Below are 22,239 nucleotides of genomic sequence, written 5' to 3' on the forward strand. Positions count from 1 at the left end.
TTTTTTTTTTTTAGCAGAGATTGAACACAGGGGTGCTCAACCACTGAGCCACATTCCTAGCCCATTTAAAAAAATTTTGAGACAGGGTCTTGGCTTGGGGCCTAAGTTGTGCTGAGACTGGCCTCAAACTTGTGATACTCTTGCCTCAGCTGTGATTACAGGTGTGTGCCACCACACTTGGCTTGTTTTCATTAGTTTGCTACCATTCTATTTATTTATTTAGTGGGACTGGGGATTGAACCCAGGTCCTTCTGCATGCAAGGCCAGCACTCTACCACTGGGCTACACTGCCAGCTCAACTTGTCACCATTTCTAATTTCAATTCCTACTGGTGCATATTCACATTGTTGTTCAAGTTAGTTTGCCTGATTATATCCTCTTCTTCCTCCAATCTAATTTACATTACCACAGAATTATATCTCCTGACCTACTGTTTTGAACATATTATTTCTGTCTTCCAAACTCTTAAATACTTTCTTACATCCTTTTAATTGAGGCCCAACTCTTTAGCCAAGACTCAAATATTACTTCAAATCTAGCTGTAAGTTATCTTTCTTGCTTTATTACCTATTAATTTACCTTATGAGAACACTACACTAGACACACAGAAGTATTTGCATTTTCTGAAAATCATAATTTAGGTTGTATTCTGAATACTATGACTAAGATGTTGTAGGGCAGGCAGATGACAAACTACATCCAGAAACTGTAAATAAGGTTTTCATGGAATGCAGTCATGCTAACTTGTTTATATACTGTCTATGTATTCTTTTGCACTACCAGTGCATTGCTGAGTATTTACAATAGAAACTAGAAGGTCTATGAGCCTAAAATATTTATTTTCTGGTTGTTTAAGAAAAAATTGTTGACCCCTTTTGTAGAGACCAATTATTTTTATGAAGAGGATTACTTTTTTTTTTTTAAATAGTCAGGTAAACTTAGCTACACTTAAATTTGAAATTCTGCACCCTACCAATGGACAACAATTTCCATTCAGTTTTTTTAGCTTTAGAAGGAATGCTTGAAAATTATTGTGCACATGTGTAATTCAGGGGTTGTCCAGAGATTTAGAGAAGGTCTTTTTTTTGGTAGCAGAGATTGAACCCAGGGGCACTGAACCACTGAGCCATATCCCCAGCCCTTTTAATTTTTTAGTTTGAGACAGGGTCTTGCTAAGTTGCTGAGGTTGGCCTCTAACTCGTGTTAATCTTATGATCCTTCTGCTTCAGTCTCCTGAGTTGCTGGGATTATACAGGTGGCTCACTGAGCCTAGCTCCCAAACTCTTCCCCTGGCTCTTCATGCCAGTAAGACTGTAAATTTTCAACCAAGTTTTATGCATGCTGCGTAATGCTGACTTGAACTTGTCCTAGAGAAAGAAGCCATAATATAGGAAAACTTGATTCCATTATCTTCCTCCAATTTTAGATTCCCCTTCAGTTTCTGCCTGCTTTTCATTGTTTTCTATTGTCTCCAGGTAGTTTGATTTGAAATATTTTGTCTAGAGTTAAAACTGCTTCCTAAGGAAGGATTGGCTTATAACGCAATTCCTACCCTATTTAGGTTAGTTTATACTCTTTGGGTCAGACTTTGCTCAATATTTTGTTTTTTTACATTCATTTATATTGCCAAGTGTAGGGGTGATTCATTTATTTTCTTTTCATTATGTACTCTACCTAATAAATATGTCATTTATTTGTCTGTTTATAGACATTTGGGTTGTTTCCAGTTACTTTGGTCACTGAAATAATGACACCATATTTATTAGGGCAGAAAACTAGTTATGCCAAGATGTACATCAGAAGAGAATTAATAAATAGCAACTATGGTGCATAAATAAAATCGGCTGTTTTGTAGCCATAAAAATATAATTTCTGGAATATATTAAGCAATAAAGCAAAGTATGGAACAGCATAGAAAGCTGACATCAGTGGAAGCATTGGTTGACTCTGAGAAAGGGACTGAATAGATGGGGAACAAGCTTAGTGTGCAGAATCTCGTACTGTGTAAAAATATGATACCATAAAAAACAGATTTATTTAGCTGGGGTTGTAGCTCAGTGGTAGAGTGCTTGCCCAGCATGTGTAAAGCACTGGGTTCGATGCTCAGCACCACATAATGAATGAATGAATGAATGAATGAAATGAAGGTTTAAAAAAAGATTTATTTAAAAACTCACAGGAAAAAACCACTAATATATTATGTACATTTTTCCATGTTAAAAATACTTCTATGACTAGCCAGGCATGATGGCATATGAATGCACCTGAACAATCTGGAAGGCTGAGGCAGGATGATCACAAGTTTGAGGCTAGCCTCAGCAACTTAGTGAGACCATGTCTCAGAATAAAATAAAAAGCTCTTAGGAATGTGGCTCAATAGTTAAGCACACTTGGGTTTAATGCCTGAAATTAATAATAATAATAATAATAATAATAATAATAATAATAATAATATGAAATCACTTCTAAAAATAACTTCTATGACAGGTAAATAAATGTCATATCAATGTATAGTGGGTTGAATGGTGTACCCTCAAAATTCACATTTACACAGAATCTCAGAATGTGATCTCATTTGGAAATGAGGTCTTCACAAATATAACTGGTTAAGATGAGGTTCTACTAGATTAGAGCAGGCTCTGTATTGTTACTGGTGTTCTTATAATAAGAGGAGAGGACAGACAGGAATGCATAGGGAAGGCAGCTACAGGAAGACAGAAGTCAGAGATGTGAGCAATACAGATGCAGAGATTGCAGTGATACAGCTACAACCAAGGACTGATTGCTTGGAGCCACCAGAAGCAAGAAACAGACAAGAAAAGATTTCCTAGAGTTTTCAGAGGGAGTGTGGCTCTGCTGATATCTTTTATTTCTCATTTCTAGCCTCTAGCACTGAGAAAGAATAAAATTTCTGTTGCTTTAAGTCACTTAGTTTGTGCTAATCTGTTATAGGAGCCCTAAGAAACAAATAAGCCATGCAATGGGAAATTATATGGCAATAAAAGAAATGAAATTATGATACATGCTATAACATGGACAAACATTGGAAACAACAGGATAAAGAAAAGAAGCCCAACAAAGAAGACCACATATTGTAATATTCTACCTACACGAAACTTCCAGAATAGGCAAATGCATAGAGATGATTAGTGGTTGCCTATGGCTGGGATGGGTTGGGGGAAACTAGACAAAGTTTCTTTTTGAGATGATGAAAATGTTTTAAAATTAATTGTGATAATGGTTATGAAGTCCTGTGGATATACTATAAAGACAATGACTGGTATACTTAACTGGGTAAATTACATGGTAGGTGAATAATGTCTCAATGAAGCTGTTAGGGAAAAAACAAGCAAAAAGAAAAAATAAAGGAAGGATAAGCCTGAAATTGAGATAGGTTATCCACAAAAGGTAAATGGAAACAGAATGGGAAAAACAGGAAAACCAAAAGGGGAAAAATGGGATGAGAGGGAAATGATTCCTTTGTTAGGACGTCTTTGTGAATAGTTCTTGAAGTGCTGAAGGTATTGCTCAGTGGTAGAACATATGTAAGGTCCTGGGCTCAATAGCAAGCATCCAAAAAAAAAAAAAAAAAGTTCTTGACTTTTTAGAACCAAGGCAACTTTCCCTGTACTTAAAAAAAAATTAATTAAAATTAATCAGGATGTGGAGGGAATGCTGTGGTGTTAAGATTGGAGTAGGTGATGTCTATCAGTATGAACTCAGGTTTATAAAGTATATACATATATGGATATAGACATAAATGTGTATATACCTTCATGTATTTCCTAATCCCATTCATAAAGAAGATAACACAGTAGCAATGACCACACATAATGCTTAATGAGGAATCAGGGCCTTTTGGAGAAATAGCTGATGCCATGGCTGGGGTAGTGAAGATGAACCTGGAGAGCTAATGGTGCCAGAATGTAAGGAAGTTAAAAAAAAATGATGGGAGCATGTTGAAAGTGCATTAAGAATTAACTTGAGGGGCTGGGGTTGTAGCTCAGCGGGAGAGCACTTGCCTAGTACATGTGAGGCCCTGGGTTCCATCTCAGCACTACATAAAAATAAATAAACAAAATAAAGGCATTGTGTCCAACTACACCTTAAAAAAAAAAAAAGAATTAATTTGAATCAGGCATGCCTGTAATCCCAATGGGTCAGGAGGTGAGGCAGGAGGATCAAAAGTTAGAGGCCAGTCTGGGTAATTTAGCAGACCTTGTGTCAAAATAAAATAAAGGGGCTGGGGTTGTGGTTCAGTGGTAGAGTGCTTGCCTAGCATGTAGAGGCACTGGGTTTGATCCTCAGCACCACATAAAAATAAATAAAGGTTTAAAAAAATCTTAAAAAATATAAATAAAAAGGGTTGGGTATGTAGCTCCATGGTAGCATGCCTCTGGGTCCAATCCCCAGCACTGGAAAAACAAAAATAAAACCCAACTTATAGTCAATAGCCATACCAAGGACTATTTGAGCAACAAAACAAATAATAATAGTAAAAACTATAAAGTTTCATTGGACATCTATAAGTTTTAATTTAAGTCTTTATTGGCATCTTATACATAGGATGGTGAGACATAATGAGTTAATCCATAGAATAAAATGAATATCCATGAGTACATATGATATAAATGTGAGTAAATCAAAAAGGAGAAGGGAAAGCTTTTTCTGACAGTAGAATTCCAAATAATAAAAGTATACAGAATATAAAATGATTACACAGTAACAATTATTACAGGCAAGATTAATCAATGAATATGAGATATAAGTATCTCACGAAATATTTATTCATTAATAAGAGAAAAATACTAACTTTGCAAAGAAGCCTGGCAGGCACTACTTTCACCAAGTGAAGTGAATCAAAGTTAACATCACCACTAATGAGGCTAATTGAATCATATGTCTCTGGATATGATACACCGAGAAGAGCATATTATTTCTCTGGTGTCCTTGCCAAAAAAGTGTAACTTGAATTTAATCATGGGGAAAATTAGTCAAACATAAATTGAGAGACATTCTTCTACAAAATAGCTGGGCAGTACTCTTTTAAAATGTCGAAGTTATGAAAGACAAAGACTGAAAAATATGCCAGATTGTAAGAAAAAAAAGAGGACATGACTATTTACTTAGTGTAGCATAAATCATGGATTATATCTTGGGCCAGAAAAACATCAATTTTTTTTGGGGGGGGGTACTGGGGACAGAACCCAGGGGTGCTTAACCACTGACTTATATTCCCAGCCCTTTTAAAAATATTTAACTTTGATTTTATTCATTTATTTTAGGGTATTACTAAGTAGCTTAGAGCCTAGCTAAATTGCTCAGGCTGGCTTTGAACTTGTGATACTCCTACTTCAGCCTCCAGAGCTGCTGGGATTATAGGCATGGATCACTGTGTCTGGTGAAAATGATCATTATTGGGATAACTGACAACATCTGAGTAAGGTCTATAGCTTCATTATAGAATTACATCAATATTAATTTCCTGGTTTTAAAATATATTTACTTTTATTTATTTATTAGGATGACAAAATTATACATATTAATTTTCTGGTTTTCATCTTTGTACTGTGGTTATATGAAATGATTATGGTTAGGAAAGCTAGGTGAATGATATATGGAAAATTACTATTTTCACAGCTTTTTGCTTCACAATGAGAAGTTTAAATAAGAAATTTAAGACCAATTTCATGATAAATATCTTTGTATGGGACTAGGGGTATAGCTCAGTGGTAGAGGGCTTGCCTGGATGCGTGAGATCCCGGGTTTAATTCCCAGTACCCCCCCCCCACCCGAAATCCTTGTATGTAAATCTTTATGCCTATTTGTGCTAAATTATTCTATAGAATTGATTCCTGTAGGTAAAGTTAAAGAATATGCATATTCTGACATGTATTTTTACCAAGAAAAACTATACCAAAATTTCTCCCAATAACAGCAGATCTCAACTTTTTTCAAATTTCTGAGATACAGTAGGTAAATATATAAGGTCACTTGAAGTTCTTATTTGCAACAAAATATTATTATATCCCAGTTTACATATTATTCTTCTAAAATATGTTGTTACTCTGATCACTGTCATGAAGGGAACTCATCATGCTTGCACTACTTCTACAGTATATTTTTGAATAAGATTCAAATAATCCTTTCTGGTACATTTTAGGTAAAATGTACATGATCTTCTAGTGCCATGTTTCACCTGCCTTACTTAAATATAAGCATGTTGAAATAAGGGCCATGCATCTTTGTATCTAATATTACTCCAAGCATGCTGTAGTTAAACATACTGCAACTAATTGCCTAATATACACATACTCAGATAACTTATTCAACATTTCAAGTTGTAATTTGTGTGCATATGCTCCTCACTTTGCTCTTCTTATATCTTACCCAGGTCTTCATAGCTCAGGGTGCAGTTACACAGTTGAGTGCCAGCTCTAAGAGAGTCCCCACAAGAGAGGTTACAAATCAAAAGCAGGGTGTGGAATTACTTGACATTCAGATGTGAGTTGTGATGGTCTAACTGCAAGTCTTCTGACTAATGAATCTCAGGAACTGAGATGAGCTTCTGTCTAGATTTCCAATACTTACCTCTAATTCATTATTCTTTACATTCTCATCCCTGCTTTTAAAACTAGACTGCTCTAATTCCATGGTATTTGTTAGGCATTTTAGTGCCTGTTAGCTCCTCACAACCTTTATTTTGAGAAGATCAATGTAGCTCCTCTTATGTAAGAATAGACCTTTCTGAATGACACTGATTGCCTCCTCAAAAAGAGCTTCTTCCAGTTTTCTTCCACCACTCCTAGGTCACATAATATCTTACTGGTGTTCACACTAGAATTGATGAAGCTATTGTATCCCTTGGGAGTTAGATAAGTGGTCCAGGAAGGAGGAATAGTGGTTGAGTTAAATAGGAAAGTCAGGACAGTGGAGCCAGGAGGGCCTGTAAGAAACTTTACCTAGGTGAGGAAGATCTTGAGATAAGATGTTGTAGATAGAGGGGTTGATAGCAAATCTGACATTAAATCAGTTTAAGTACAGTTAGCAACCATGCAGATATCTTGTATCCAGAATATGTCATCTGAACATTTGCCTCACCTGGGTTGAGTTTTTTTCCCAGGTCCTGCTGGCTATGCTTTCCTATTTAACTGAACTATAATGCCACCTTCTTGGGCAACAAATCTTTTATAATTTAATTTATTACAGCTTTAGCTTGTGAACTACAAAAATAGCACAACAGGTCAACACCCAAAATCATGTTTGGCATGACTCATTTGAAGAAAAATTATCATCCCAATAGTAAATAGTTATTTCTATTTTCCTGTTAGATAAAACACAAAATAATTAGAAGGAAAAATCTGGCTATGTTTTGAAGTTGAATTAAGACTACCAAATATACAGGAACACATGGAAACCTGATTTGCAAACAGACCCCACATTAAATTTTAATGATGTTGAATGCTCCTATGATTTATAGATAAACTTACAAGTGGCAAGCTCAGTTGGGTTCTTACTATCACCTGTCAAAGAAATCTAATGACCCCCATTATGATCTACTTCATCTGCTCAAATACCAACAAGCAGACTTCTAAAAGTTTATTGCAGCCAACTGTTCATTTTTAAAAAAATATTTCTTTAAAAATATTTTTATTAGAGTTTTATAGTAATACATAGCAGTTGGGCTCATCCCAACATAATCATGTATGCATGGAATTTGATTTCATTTTGATGCCCCCCTTTTCACTTCTTAAATTCATTCCCTCTCCCATTCTCCTTCCTTACTCTGCTACTTTTCTTTTTGTTCTTTCTTTTATTGCTTGAAATTGAAAATTTCTTCCCCCCAAACTGCTCTTTGTACTTAAAACAAAACAAAAACAAAAACCCACTTAAAAACAAAAATTTAAATACACAGAAAATGTTAAGACAGAAACTGATAAACCTGAAGCCATTTCAAAAGAAAACTTAAAAGATCCCAGACTAGCTGACTGCCAAAATACTATTTATTTGATCATAACAAAACAATGTTGATCCTTTACAATAATCTTGTAATGATCTCTAATTTATGGGAGAAATAAAATGCTGACTCCTACTGTAAGACACAAAAAGTTAAGGCCATGGTTTGTGTTTTGGAATTCAAGGGCATATTTAGATGTACCAACTATATGGACAGAAATCTAAATTTTGTGAAGGATCCATATGACTTCCAGGGAAGTAGTCCTTGTTCTCTAGGCCTCCCCACATTGTTACCCACCTAACCTTTCATAAGACCTAGATAAATATCCGCTAAAAGTTTAAACAACACCGACAGGGAATAAGACGTTTTAAAAATAATTCTTCATTAAAATGTCCCTTAAAAAGAAGGGACACTGTTCCCCAGAAAATTCAACCAGCCACATAAATTTATCTAAAAGTTTTCACAAAAATAATTTTGAATCCTAGAATATAATTACATTATGCACCTTATAGGTGTGAACTCTCTTAGTTTTTTTCCTTTTTTGGATACCAGGGATTGGACTCAAGGGCACTCAACCACTGAGCCATATCCCTAACCCTATTTTATATTTTATTCACAGAGGGGTCTCATTGGGTTGCTTAATGCCTCACTTTTGCTGAGGCTGGCTTTGAATTTTCAATCATCCTGCCTCAGCCTCTTGAGCCAGGGGGATTACAGGCATGCACCACCATGCCCAGCAGGGCTCTTTTTCTTTTTAAATTATTAAAAAAAAAAAAATATATATATATATATATATATATATATATTAGTTATAGTTGGATACAATTCCTTTATTTTATTTATTTATTTTTATGTGGTGCTGAGGATTGAACTCAGTGCCTTGCGCGTGCCAGGTGAGAGCCCTACCGCTGAACCACAACCCCAGCCCCAGGTGTGGACTCTTTGGGGAGATATTTCTACTGCACTAAATTAAAGGTGATTCTTCCCTTCCTTTCCTGATCCTAAATCAGAAATATCTTCTTGAAGTGAAAATAATTTTTCTAATGTTAAGTGCAGCTTGTAATGGGAAAAAAAAATTTTAAGTTGTAGAGGGATACAATACCTTTATTTTACTTATTTATTTTTATGTGGTGCTGAGGATCAAACCTAGTGCCTTACGCTAGAAGCACTCTACCACTGGGCTACAACCCCAGCCCTGTAGGTGGATTTTAAAATGGGATATATGTTTATACATATATTTACTTACTTTTAGGTACTAAGGATTGAAACCAGAGGCACTCTACTGCTGAGAGCTACATCCCTAGCCCCCTTTATTTTTATTTTGAGATAGGGTCTTGCTAAACCATCTAGGCTAGCCTTGAACTTGTGATCCTCCTGGTTCAGTCTCTCAAATAACAGGATTACAGGTATGCATTATCCCTGGCTATTTTTTTTTTCCTTTTAAATACTACCTTAAACTTTTTATTTCTGAGGCTGGGATATAGCTCAGTTGGTAGAGTGCTTGCCTTGCATGCTCAAGGCCCTGGGTTCAATCCTCATTACTACAAAAAACAAAACAAAAAAACCTTATATTTCTGGCTTCCAGAATGCATTATCAGAATTTTTATAATTTTATTATCAGCTACTGTATCTCCTAATTTAGTATTAAATGCAAATTTTATGGATGGGTTATTTAACATTTCTCCTTAAAGGAAAAAATGTTTAATAAACTCTCATCTAGTAGCATTTCCTTTAGCAAGCACTTTGGTATAAACTTTCTGCATGACTGAATTCATTAGCCTTTTGCATTAGTCTTTGTTTATCATCTTTAAACCAAGCCAATCTTTATTAATTTTCTAGGGCATTTTCCCAAGTGCTTTTACCACAATTTTTCTCTACAGTTTTTCTATTCCTATCACATTTGCTTCACTGCAGCTTCACAGAATTGTTCATCACTAATACTTTTTAAAGGGATTATGGCATCTTTTATTCTTTAGCATTTAATTATAAAAAATTCATCTTTAGTATTTGTTCAACCTTCTGAAATAGGGCTTTGTAAAGCAAATATAAGTATGGAGTATGGTTTCTTTTTTTATGGAATTATGGTAAACTGATTACAAAATGCTTTTGAGTCTAGAAGATATCTTCCTTCTCTGTATATTCTTTAAGAACTTAATCATGTATTGTGCAGTATAGCATTCAAGTTCCATCACATTTTACCATTTCATGTTTATCCAACTCACAGCTCCTTCCCTAATATTTGTCATTTTTTGTAACACATTATACACGTTAAGGAGTCTTTGCCTTTTGCTCTTGTTATTTCATTAATTTGGAATACCTTTGTAATCTCAACAAAATTTTAAGAAATTTTCAGTCTGTTCAAACCTGACTTTCTTTGTGAAGCTTTCCCCAAATTTCTGTCCCATTTGTTCTATAAAAATTAGCTCATAAGAATATATTAATTCTCAAAAAAAGAATATACTAATCCTCATATTGTATGAGTGGAATATGTCTCTTATACATTTTAAGAACAGGGATTTTTGTCAATTACCTTTATAATCACAATTCCTGACAGAGTAGATACTCAAAACCATACTGAATTAAATAATTTGTATTGTTTCTTTATTGCTTATTTATACCTTGCCTCTCCAACTTGTCCTGCTTGAGATTAAAGAGCCTCAGACTTTTCTGGGGGGCAGTACTGGGGATTGAACTGGGGGCACTCTACCACAGAGCTATACCCCCAGCCCTATTTATTTTTTATTTTGAGACAAAATTTTACTAAATTGCCAAGTCTGGCCTTGAACTTGCAATCCTTCTGCAGCCTCCTGAGTTGCTGGAATTATAGATGACCATGTCTGGTTCTCAGACCTCTTTAAGTTCTATATTAACTGTCATATTCTTAGCACTTTATCAAGAATCTTTGAATCAGTAAAAAATGTTAGAAATCACACACTTGAAAACCTTGACCAGTGGAAGCATTCGTTTTAACAAATACCTTTGTTGAAATATTTGTAATCGGGCTGGGGTTGTGGCTCAGTGCTAGAGCAGTCGCCTAGCACACGTGAGGCCCTGGGTTCGATCCTCATCACCACATATAAATAAATAAAATAAACGTATTGTGTCCAACTACAACTAAAAAAGAAAAAAGAAAGAAATATTTGAAATGATTAGTGTGACATTATGGACTGGTTTGCTCAAGACTATCTAAGGTTTATAAGAAATGAGGCAAGAGTTTAAAAACTTCCTTAAAAATATATATTTATACACACACATACATATATATGTGTATATATATATACATACATACATACATACAGACAGACAGACACACATATTAGTTGTAGTTGGACAATACCTTTATTTTATTTATTTATTTTTATGTGGTGCTGAGGATTGAACCCAGTACCTTGCATGTGCTAGGCGAGTGCTCTACCGCTGAGCCACAACCTCAGCCCCTAAAACTTCCTTTAAGTACAGTTTTTAACATTCCATGTGCAAACAATTTATTCTTTTCAACTGAGGAAAATTTTAGCTGTTCAATTATCTGAATCAGATTTTTCTGCTACACCTCCAAAGATTTCTATCTGGGCCAGAAACTTGCATGCAGTGTTCCCGCCAAAAGAAAATTTTGCCAAGTTGTAATGCTCTGAAAAATGAATTTCAGAGTCTAACTGAATTTGTGCTTTACTGAGGACAAACAATGATTATTCTGAAAAACATTTGGTAATATGGCTCTTAAATATTCATTTGTATATTTTTTTAGAGCTTTCAATTACAGAAATTGATATGTGGAGTTTAAAAGAAAATGTACATATTCTCTAAAAATTACTCAAGTTAATGTGTATGTACATATATATCTATGAACATGCAGCTAAATGTTGTTATCATCAGATGTCTACTCACACATACAAAATGCATGTATAAGATATGTACAACAATTCCATATCACAAAGTTATCCAGCTCTAACAATTTCTATCTAAAGAGACATCTTAGAGCTTATTTGGCATAAGCTCTGAGAACCATCATTGATCAATTATGAACTGGATCATATATGGACATTTTCTTGGGTCAAGGAGTATGGGGGCATGTTTCTACAAGAAGCTTTGTCATTCTAAAGTCTCCTGGCACTGATCTCATGATTAACTATAAAGTGGAAGCGGATAGTCATCCTTTAAATATAGTATGCATTCTGAGACATAAGATGAACTACGGCTTTTCTAACCTTGATGTTATTAATACTTGGGGAAAGATGATTCTTTGTTGTGGATGGCTATCCTGTGCATTAAGGATGTACAATGACATCCTTGCCCTCTATACACTAGATGCCAGTGGAGCCCTGACTCCTGTGCCCTAGTCAGTTGTCACAAACAAAAGTGAGAGAAAAAATTGTTCCTGGTTGAAAAACATGGCTGTAAGCAAATGAGGCAACATGGTGTAGAACATGTTAGACTAGAATGGGATTCAATAGGTGAGTTCTCATCTAGATGCTATTGTCTCTAATTTGAGATCTTGAGGAAATGACCTAATCCACCTAAGGACCTTATATAACAAATTAACAAATTAATACTTAATTTTCTTGGCCTATGATTTTTTTTGTTAATTTTTTTTGTAGTTGTAGATGAACAGCATGCCTTTATTTATTTATTTTCAAATGTGGTGCTAAGGATGAACCTGGTGCTTCAACACATGCTAGGCAAGCACTCTGCCACTGAGCTATAGCCCCAGCCCATATTTTTTAATTTTATACTGAACAGCGACTTTGAGTTTAGTATGTAAAAATATATCTTGTAGTAAATAAATTCTCACACCATAAACAAGCAGAAAAACTTCAGAAATTTAAATAAATTTAGTAAATTTAATAAATAAATTTAATAAATTTAAATAAATAAATGAAGGTATAAGAAAGCCAAAGTTTCCAAACTTAACAGTATAAGATCCCAGAGAAAAGAAAATCTTCAAAAACTAAGCTAGCATTTTAAAAGTTGTTTTCCCCTTCAGGGCATTTTCAAATTCTCATGTTGGGTGAGAGGCTGAGAATCTGGGCACCATGCTATTACTAGGAGGCAGAGAAGCCAATAGAGCTTTTGGCAATCTCATGGGAGTAGTGAGACAAAAATTGGAGCATTCAAGTGCCAAGGCAGTCAGAATTGAGGGGTTCTGATCCTGAGAAGCGCTGAAAAACAATAAAGCATGTCTGAAAATCTGGGGTTTTCTTCCTCAGGTATTTGCCAAATCTATCAGGGAGCAGAACAGGAGGTCCAGACATCAAGCAGAAGATTTCTAGAAGAAAGAGTGATGTTTCTGATAGTTGTAAGAAGGAGGAAAAAAAAAAAAAGCCTATGGCATAGAAGTAGGGAACAAATCAGAGGTAGACTCAACCTTACACAACCCTTGAGATTGTTTAGTCCCTAATTTATCTTTACTCTATGTACCTTCTACAGGAAGATGATATCAATAACAGAAAACCCTATAATTTTTAGAAATTAAAAAAATTTTTATTTTAAGTTGTAGATGAACAATACGTTTATTTTATTTTTATGTGGTGCTGAGGATTGAACCAAGTGCCTCACGTGTGCTAGGCCAGCACTCTACTATTGAGCCACAACCTCAGTCCCAGAAAACCCTATAATTTATTATGAACAATGTTTAACATTTGACAAAAAATTATTGGGCAATTCAAGAAATATTATCTCAAGGATAAGAAGTCAAAAGAAACAGATGTTCAGATAACTAAAATACTGCAGTTTTAGATAAGGAATTACTACTGTTATGATTAACATGTTAAAAAAAAGACGAAAAGGGAAAAGATTACAGTATAGAACTGGGATCAATAAAAACAATGAAATAATTTAAAAAATGAAAAATATGACTAGTGAAATAAAGAACTAAATAGATGCCCTGAAATGTAGAATGGACAAAGCAGAAAAGAAAATTATAAGTATATAGGTCAGTGCAAAATATATAAGCTAAAGCTTGAGATTGAAAAGAAAGAAAATTTAGAAAAGAGTAAAAAAGACATATGGGGTACAATGAAAAACTTCGAATATATGAATAAATGGAATCCTGATAGGAAGCGATGGATCCTGTATTTAAAGAGAAAATGGCTAACAATTTCCCCAAACTGATGAGTTACTAATCACAGATTTAAGAAGCACCAGAACTCCAGCAGGATAAATATAAGGAACCAAGCACAAAAGTTAAATTTGAAGAAAAGTTCTTAAACACAGCCAGAGAAAATAGAAATATTACAATCAAAGGATCTAGAGTAAGACTAACAGCTGACTTCTCAACGAAAACAAGAGGCTCTGAAAAATAATGGAAGACCATTTATAAAGAGCTCAAAAAAACATAACTCCCAACATAGAGAATGGTACTCACTGAAAGGGGGAAAGACCAAACAAATTGAAAGACTGAGATAATTTTTGCACCGAGTGAAATACTAAATGAAGCTGTTTAGGCAGATTAAAACAAAGAAATGCAGGAAGAAAAGCAATGGAAGGAGTGAATTTGCACAAAAAATAGTATCTTTTCTCCTCGAGGTTTTAAAATACATTTAAAATTAAAACAAATAGAAACAAAAATCTAAAAGGATGACCTTTGGGATTATGTAGCTCCGTGGTAGAGCACGCATGGGTGGTTCAACCCCCAAGTACAATGTTCCCCTCCCGCTGAAAAAGAATGCATAAAGTAACTGAAAATCTTACACATTCAAAAACACATACACAATATCTCTATACTGAAAATAACAAAACATTTTAATAAATATTATACATCATCTAAATTTTTTTAAATGTGGTATTGGGGATTAAACCCATTAAATTCATGGTAGGCAAGCTCCCTACCACTAAGCTAAATGCTCAGCCTTTTTTATTTTGAGACAAGGTCTCACTAAATTGCTGAGGATGGCCTCAAACTTGTGACCTGATACAGGCGTGTGCCACTGCACCAGCACAGACCACCTAAATTAATAGAGGGAATTACTCTATAGATTGGGAGACAAAATAATGTAAGGATGTCAATTATCACTAAGTTGAATTGCTGAGTCAATACAATCTGAAAAACATTGTAGTAAGGAATTAACAATTTTGGGGGTGGTAGAAATTAACAAACTCATTCTAGAATTTATGTAAAAATGCAAAAAGAAAGAAAAGCTAGGACAATCTAGAAGAATAAAGTTGGAAGACTGATACTACCAGATAGAAAGACTGATTATAAACTAATTAATTAGGAGAGTATGCAACTGGTAAGGAACAGAAAATGAGAATAATAGAATATAACAGAGAATCTAGAAAAAGATTAATATATGCACGGTTCCCTGAAATGTGAAAGATGTCAATATAGTACAGTCAGGTAAAGGGTTTTCCTCTCAATGAATGATGTTGGGTCCACTGGCTAGTGATATGGACATAAGAAATGAACCATACCCCTACTCTACATTATATGTAAAAATTAATTCTAGATGGACTAAAGTGTGAACAATAGAAGAAAATCTTCATGGGTTGGGGATATGCTAAGACTTTCTTTAAAGGAATATGAGAAGCACTAATTGTAAGGGGAAAACATGAATTGAACTGTACTAAAATTAAGAGCAAAAGACACCATGAAGAGAATGAAGACGCAAGCCAAAGAATGGGATAAAATATGTGCAATAAAACAAAAATATTTACATGCAGATTATAAAAGAATTATAAGTCAGTAGGACAACCCAACAAGGGAATAGGATTTCAACAGGAATGTCACAACAGAAGATATCCAAAAAATAGGTGGATGAAAATATGCCTTATTGCATTACACACCAGGAAAATTCCAATTAAAAATCATAACAGGATACTATACTATTACACATTCATGAGAATGGCTAAAATTTAAAAAAAGATGGGTAGTTACAAATTCTGGTAAAGATGTGGAACAATCAGAGCACCTTGCTGATGGGAGTTCAAACTGCTATGGCTGTTAGGAAATCGTGGACCGAAGAACAAAACTCGTCTGTATCCTAACTATGGTCATGGTTACAAAATCTATATAATTACCAAAATCCACAGAATCTGATACTTCACAGAGGAAATTTTTATTTATTGAAATCTGATAAAGACATGAAAGGAAACCAAGATGGAATACTACAGGTATTACAAATGAATAATGTAATCACACTAAAGTGGATGGAATAAAAGAACAAAAAGTTACTTTAGGTGACAGTATTCTGACTGGACACTGGAAAAAAAAGACAAAAAGAACTGTAAATGAATACTACAGTAAGTACACCTGTTTCTCACAAGGATATAGATAGGCATTTCAAAACTACCTTAGAGGGCTGGGGATGTGGCTCAAGCGGTAGCACGCTCGCCTGGCATGCATGCGGCCTGGGTTCGATCCTCAGCACCACATACAAACAAAGATGTTGTGTCGGCCGAAAACTAAAAAATAAATATTAAAAAATTCTCTCTCTCTCTAAAAAAAAAAAAAAAAAACTACCTTAGATACAACAAATAAGTAAATACATTCTAGAGAATAGAGTCAGAATTTCCTATGTCAGAAAGTTGTAAATAAGGAAGGGCAAAGTCTAGAATGAATCTTGTATTGTATGACTGGAATAAGATGTACAATGGCTTAAAAAAGCATATAAACAGATACAGAAATAAATATAGCTTAGTATAATACATATATTGCTCTGTTTACCAAGAGGGCCTAGGAAGGATGACATTCAAGGAGTAAAAAGCATATATACTACTCAGATTTGGGATTCTTTTTTTTTTTAATATTTACTTTTTAGTTGTAGTTGAGTACAATACCTTTATTTTATTTATTTTTATGTGGTGCTGAGGATCGAACTCAGGGCTTTGCACGTACTAGGCGAGCACTCTACCGCTGAGCCACAACCCCAGAGAAACATGTACCAATTCTAAATACCATTCTTCAATAAAAGGAATCAAGGTTCCTTGGAGAAGTGTTGATTCAAGAACTGAGACAGGGAAAATTCAACATGAGTCTGGCACATTCTTGTTGTCAAAAAGTAAAAAAGTATACCTGGGTGCAGTGGTACATACCTCTAATCCCAGTGATTTGGGAGGCTGAGGCAGGAGGATTGTTAATTCAAAGCCAGCCTCAGCAAAAGTGAGCCACTAAACAACTCAGTGAGACCCTGTCTCTTAAATAGGCCTGTAGATATGGCTCAGGGGTTGAATGCCCCCGGGTTCAACCCCTGGTCCAAAAATAGTAAAAAAGTTCACACAAAAGGATGGGAAGAGAGCCAGACAAAAATTCTACACACTGGGTGATTCCATTTTAAAAATAGGCAGTAGTGGTAAGAGTAGACACTAAGATAATGGTTGCCTTTGATGGGGTTAATGATTAGGAGGGGGGCTTCTACAGTGCTGTACATGTACTATTTATTGATCTGGTTGTAGTTAAACAGGTGTGCCCATTTAATGAAAAGTTGTATCAATTTTGTATGCATGTTAAACTTCAATACAAACTATATGTGGTATTCTGCATTTTGAGTGTGGTAGTTTGTTACATGTTATTTAGGAAAACATGTGAATTTTAATATATGTAATCTATATCCCAATAAATCAGACTTAGCGGTCTTTCCAGAAATCAATGCTATCTGCCTAGTGTAGGCTATCTCCCATTCTGCCTTGCAGTAGGATCCTATGTGATAGAAAGCTGGCAGTTAAAAGAAGTCTTATTTCTTCAGGCCTGAGATCACTAATTGTACAAACGACGCCTCAAAGGTATTATTTTGTAAGGACTGATGATAGTTCTACATGTTATTCTAAATCATTTGATCTCTTGGTTCTAAATTATTTTGATCTCTTATCTTTTATAGTTATAATACAAAAATGGAACAACTTGGTTGTTTATATTCATAGGTAACAAACACATTTTTCTTTAAAATCTTACCTAGTAAGAATATTTTTGTGTGTGTGAATACCATACACAAACATTCTAAAAGAATGCTACTTAATTTGTTCTATCCTTACTACCACCAACCTATGCCAATAAGATCATCATCAACATTTATCATGGTTTGGCTGCAGTAGAGATAGCATTTTCAAAATGATTTACATTAATATTTGTAGGAGTAGGGTGGGATGGTGTGTTGACATTACTCTTCCAATTGCTGAGATTGTTTTCCTTTAAAGTTTGCATTTTCTATTGCATACTCTCTGCTTACTAGAATTGCAAATCATACTGATCTTTTCTTATAGAATAATGGAGAACATTGAATGTTTTTGTAGAACATGAAAACTTAACTAGCAGAGGAGATAACAAGTTTTTAAAGTACCAGGAACATGAACACAAGTAACTTTGATACCATTATTTACTTATAATGACACAGTACACTGTGATAAGACTATGTTAAATTAAAACTGTCTTGAAGTTGGGGGCTATTTAATCTGTAGATCACCTGTAAGAGTCAATGAGCCCTTGATACTTTTTGACAGGATAAGAAAGAGAAACATGTACCAAGGCCTCACTTACTGAAGAACTAGATATTTAGTTAGTTTTCATCATCCATAGTACGATAAAGATTGGCAACATTATCAAATCACCTAACTGAATGATTCTCAAAGTGAGACGTGCAAATAGACAACATTGCTATATCATTATAAGGGAACTTTTTCAACAAATACACAGCACTATACTTCTCTTCCCCCATCAACATTTCCATACATCTCCTTGAGAATGTCTATTTTAATGCTGCGCAGATTGAGGAGAAGTGATTTAACAAGGCAGGACTGTATTTACGAAGAACTCACAGGTAATTTTGATAGGATAGCAATAGACTTATTTCCACTTAAAAACTCTGACCTAACATATTTTCTTCCTTTGTGCAAAATTACAATTCAGATTGCCCAGAAAGAATTATGAAAGTACTCAAAAGAGAAGAGACTATAATTTATTCTTCAGTGGACCTATTACTGTTTCATAACAGCCATGGTGTGAAATGCATTATTTTCTATTTAGAACAAAAGTCCTATTGCTTTTTCCAATTATTAGTGATATATTTATTACAGAAACTTGGAGAAATTTAAACTTTCTATAAAGTACTATACACACACACACACACACATATATGTATATATACATATATCTATATGTACATATGTTTGTGTGTGTAAAATCATGTTTTTTTTTTACAACAGTCTGCAATATAATAAGGCATTAAAGTATGAAGATCTTATTAGGTTTCTGCCCATTATCTTAGTCTTAGTTTTTCTAAAGTTTATAGACACAGAAATTATTTGTTTGACTTGGCTCCCATGTTAATAAACAGGCTTATTTAACATTTATTAAAAGGATCAAAATGAATAGTCATCTTTTATTTTCTGCCTTCATTCCCAACCTCTTAATCTGTTTGATATATTAAATGTCTTTTGAACTGTGGTAAAATATACCTAATAAATTTATCATTTTAATCATTCATGAGTGTACAGCAACTGAGTATATTCATATTTCTATATAAAGATCATCACCATTAATCTCTACAACTTTTTTCATCTTGAGAAACTGAAACACTATATCCATTAAATGATAAATCTCCATTCTTCCCTACCCTAGCCTTTGGCTAACACTGTTCCACTGTCCCTAAAAATTTGACTACTCTAAATATCTCATGTAAGTAGGATCAAACAATACTTTCCTTTGAAGCTGGCTTATTTTACTTACTATAGTGTCTTCAAGGTTCATCAACATTATGGCATGTATCAGAATTTCCTTTTTAAGATTAAATATATTTCATTGTAAATATAAATGTGTATGTGTGTGTCCACATGCCAATGAGTGTATACATGCATATCATGTTTGGTTTATCCGTTAATTTGTAGATTGATACTTGGGTTTGTTTCTACTCTTTGGCTACTATGAATAATACCACTACGAACATGGGTGCATATATTCCTGTTTAAGTTCCTGCTTTCAATTTCTTTAGGCATATAACCCAAAGTGCAGTTGCCTACCTTTTTACTCTCACTAGTCTCCAGTGCCTAGCCTTCCCTCAAATAAATCTGGGAACTCAATTAGCCTGTAAGCACTGAAACAAAGATTGATATACAACAGAACCTTTGAGCTGGATGGAAACCCAATCTGAAAGAGAGATGAGCAGTAAAACAGGGTGAGTGGAAAACTTTCTAAATTTGCTGACTATTTAAATAAGAAGAATTTAAATAATTAAATTTATAAAAGAAAGTAGTTTACAGAAAACCATATCTCAATATGAGATAGGTCTTTAGAATAAAATACTAAGGAAACTGATTTTGTTAACATTAACATTATTGCTAAATGCCACAAACTTAACAGTGTGATCGTTTAAAAATACTCTACAGTGTGAGGCAAGGCACAATACTCCTAATTAGTGTTTTAATAAGTGTCTTAGCACTGCCTTGTGCCATTCTGGAATGTCACTTATGGAAAATTAAGGGACACTTTCCCTCCCTATCTTCCATTAGTATTTTAATGCTAGGAGGTGGGAAAAAGCTGATCCATATTCAAGAGGAAAGGAGGGAAAACAATAACAAATTGGCATCTCTTCTGTGAATTGCCCTACAGGCCAAGCATTTTTATGTTCTTAATCATTATTAAATGACTTAACATGACACCCAGAGCCTGGCGAATGATTGCATCCTGACATGAGAACGAATTACAAATGAAATGAAAGATCAAGCCGTATTAGAGGACTGCCTCTGGGAAATGAAAATCTTTAATTCTCTTTTATTATTGACATTTATTTGGCTGCCATGAATAACAACATAGCAAAGAGATTCAGCTCTGCTTGTGCACTGAATAGCTTATCCCAAGGCTCAAAACTGCATTAACATTTATCATGTTTGCTTTTGTAGCTGACACCACTGAACAGATTCTCTATCCATCTTGTATTTATCATGCATTGCAGATATAGTGCATCCTCTAATTTCAGTTCATTTTCATATGGTAGGAAGAGCAAAGATTAGCCAGTGTCTTGCCTCAAATAAATTTCTGATTGTAAGCTTTCTTAAGAATGGTTTAATAGATTTAATAAAGAATAAAATAAGTTCTGAAGGAAATTCAGTCGCAAGATGGGAAGGATAATTTTCCATTCTGGTAAAATGGTGCAAATTCATAATGAAGAAAAAAACTTGTATGATACGTATATCTGGAATGCAGAAAGCTTTCAAATGAACGTCTCCATAAAGAGCAACCTAATAGCATTTTATGAAGCTGAAGGTGGAACTATATTTCCTATGAGAAGATTGCATGTTTTTCACTTTTCTAAACCGATAGTTCCTATGAGAAGACTGCATGTTTTTTACTTTTCTAAACCGTTCATTGCTAAGACATGAAATGGCCATACTATATAGGAAAATGGTAATTCAGATAGTTTGTATCAAGGCAGGGATATCCTATCAAGGTTTATGTCTTCTCTCTCATACCAATTAACAACTGTGGCTTTTCCTGCCAAAACAATAAAAGTTTGCATAGTACCCTGGTGCCTTTGCTTACATAAGCCTCTTTGGAATGTTTCCTTTTTGCAGTACTGGGGATTAAACCCAGGACCTCATGAATGCTAAGCAAGTACTCTACTAGGAGTCACATTCTCAATCCTTTCTATTTTATTATTTTGAGATAGGATCTTGCTAAATTGCCCAGGCTATCCTCAAACTTGTATTCCTCCTGCCTTAGCCTCCACAGTAGTTGGGATTATAGGCATGCCACCATCATGTCTTGCTATTGCCCACCTTTCTTTAAATCCCTCTTGCAATTAAAGGTTTAGTAAAGATATCAATTTATCTTGAGAAAACCATTTAACATTGTTCAATCTTGCTTGAATTCTATTTTTTACTTTTTTAAAAAACATTTTAATAATGAAAAATTTCAAACATATATACAGAGATAAGAGCATAATTGACTGATTTTATGTCCACTGTCCAGCTTCAACAATGAACTCATGACCAGCCTCTTTTCATCAGTATCTCTACTTCACCATCTACTGCTCACTGAATTATTTTGAAGCAAATCTCTGAATGTTATTCTTCACAATTCTATAATAAGAAAGAATTAATTATTTCCAGCGTACCTTTGCTTCAAGATTGAACAGTAAATTCATCTTTGACTCTTCAGGCTCTGTAATTTGATTCATCAAAAATACACTTCCTTTGTGCTATAATATCTTTCTTCAGGTTTTACTGACCTTCCTTTCCAAGTCAATACAATTCATATAGTTTGTCCCCATAAATAAAAAGTATGATTATACTTTTTACTCATGTTTTATGTGTATTAACTTCATTTCCCAGTTAGATCTATCTATCTATCTATATATATA

General features: G+C 34.4%; 1 protein-coding gene across 8 annotated transcripts in view; it reads right to left on the reverse strand.

The window, feature by feature from the left end:
- Adk (adenosine kinase) overlaps window positions 1–22,239 on the reverse strand; it is a 483,935-nt gene that overhangs the window by 69,845 nt on the left and 391,851 nt on the right. The gene's annotated exons all lie outside the window — the stretch shown is intronic.

Source organism: Marmota marmota, unplaced genomic scaffold, assembly GCF_001458135.2.
Source record: "Marmota marmota marmota unplaced genomic scaffold, marMar, whole genome shotgun sequence".
Lineage (NCBI taxonomy): Eukaryota > Metazoa > Chordata > Mammalia > Rodentia > Sciuridae > Marmota > Marmota marmota.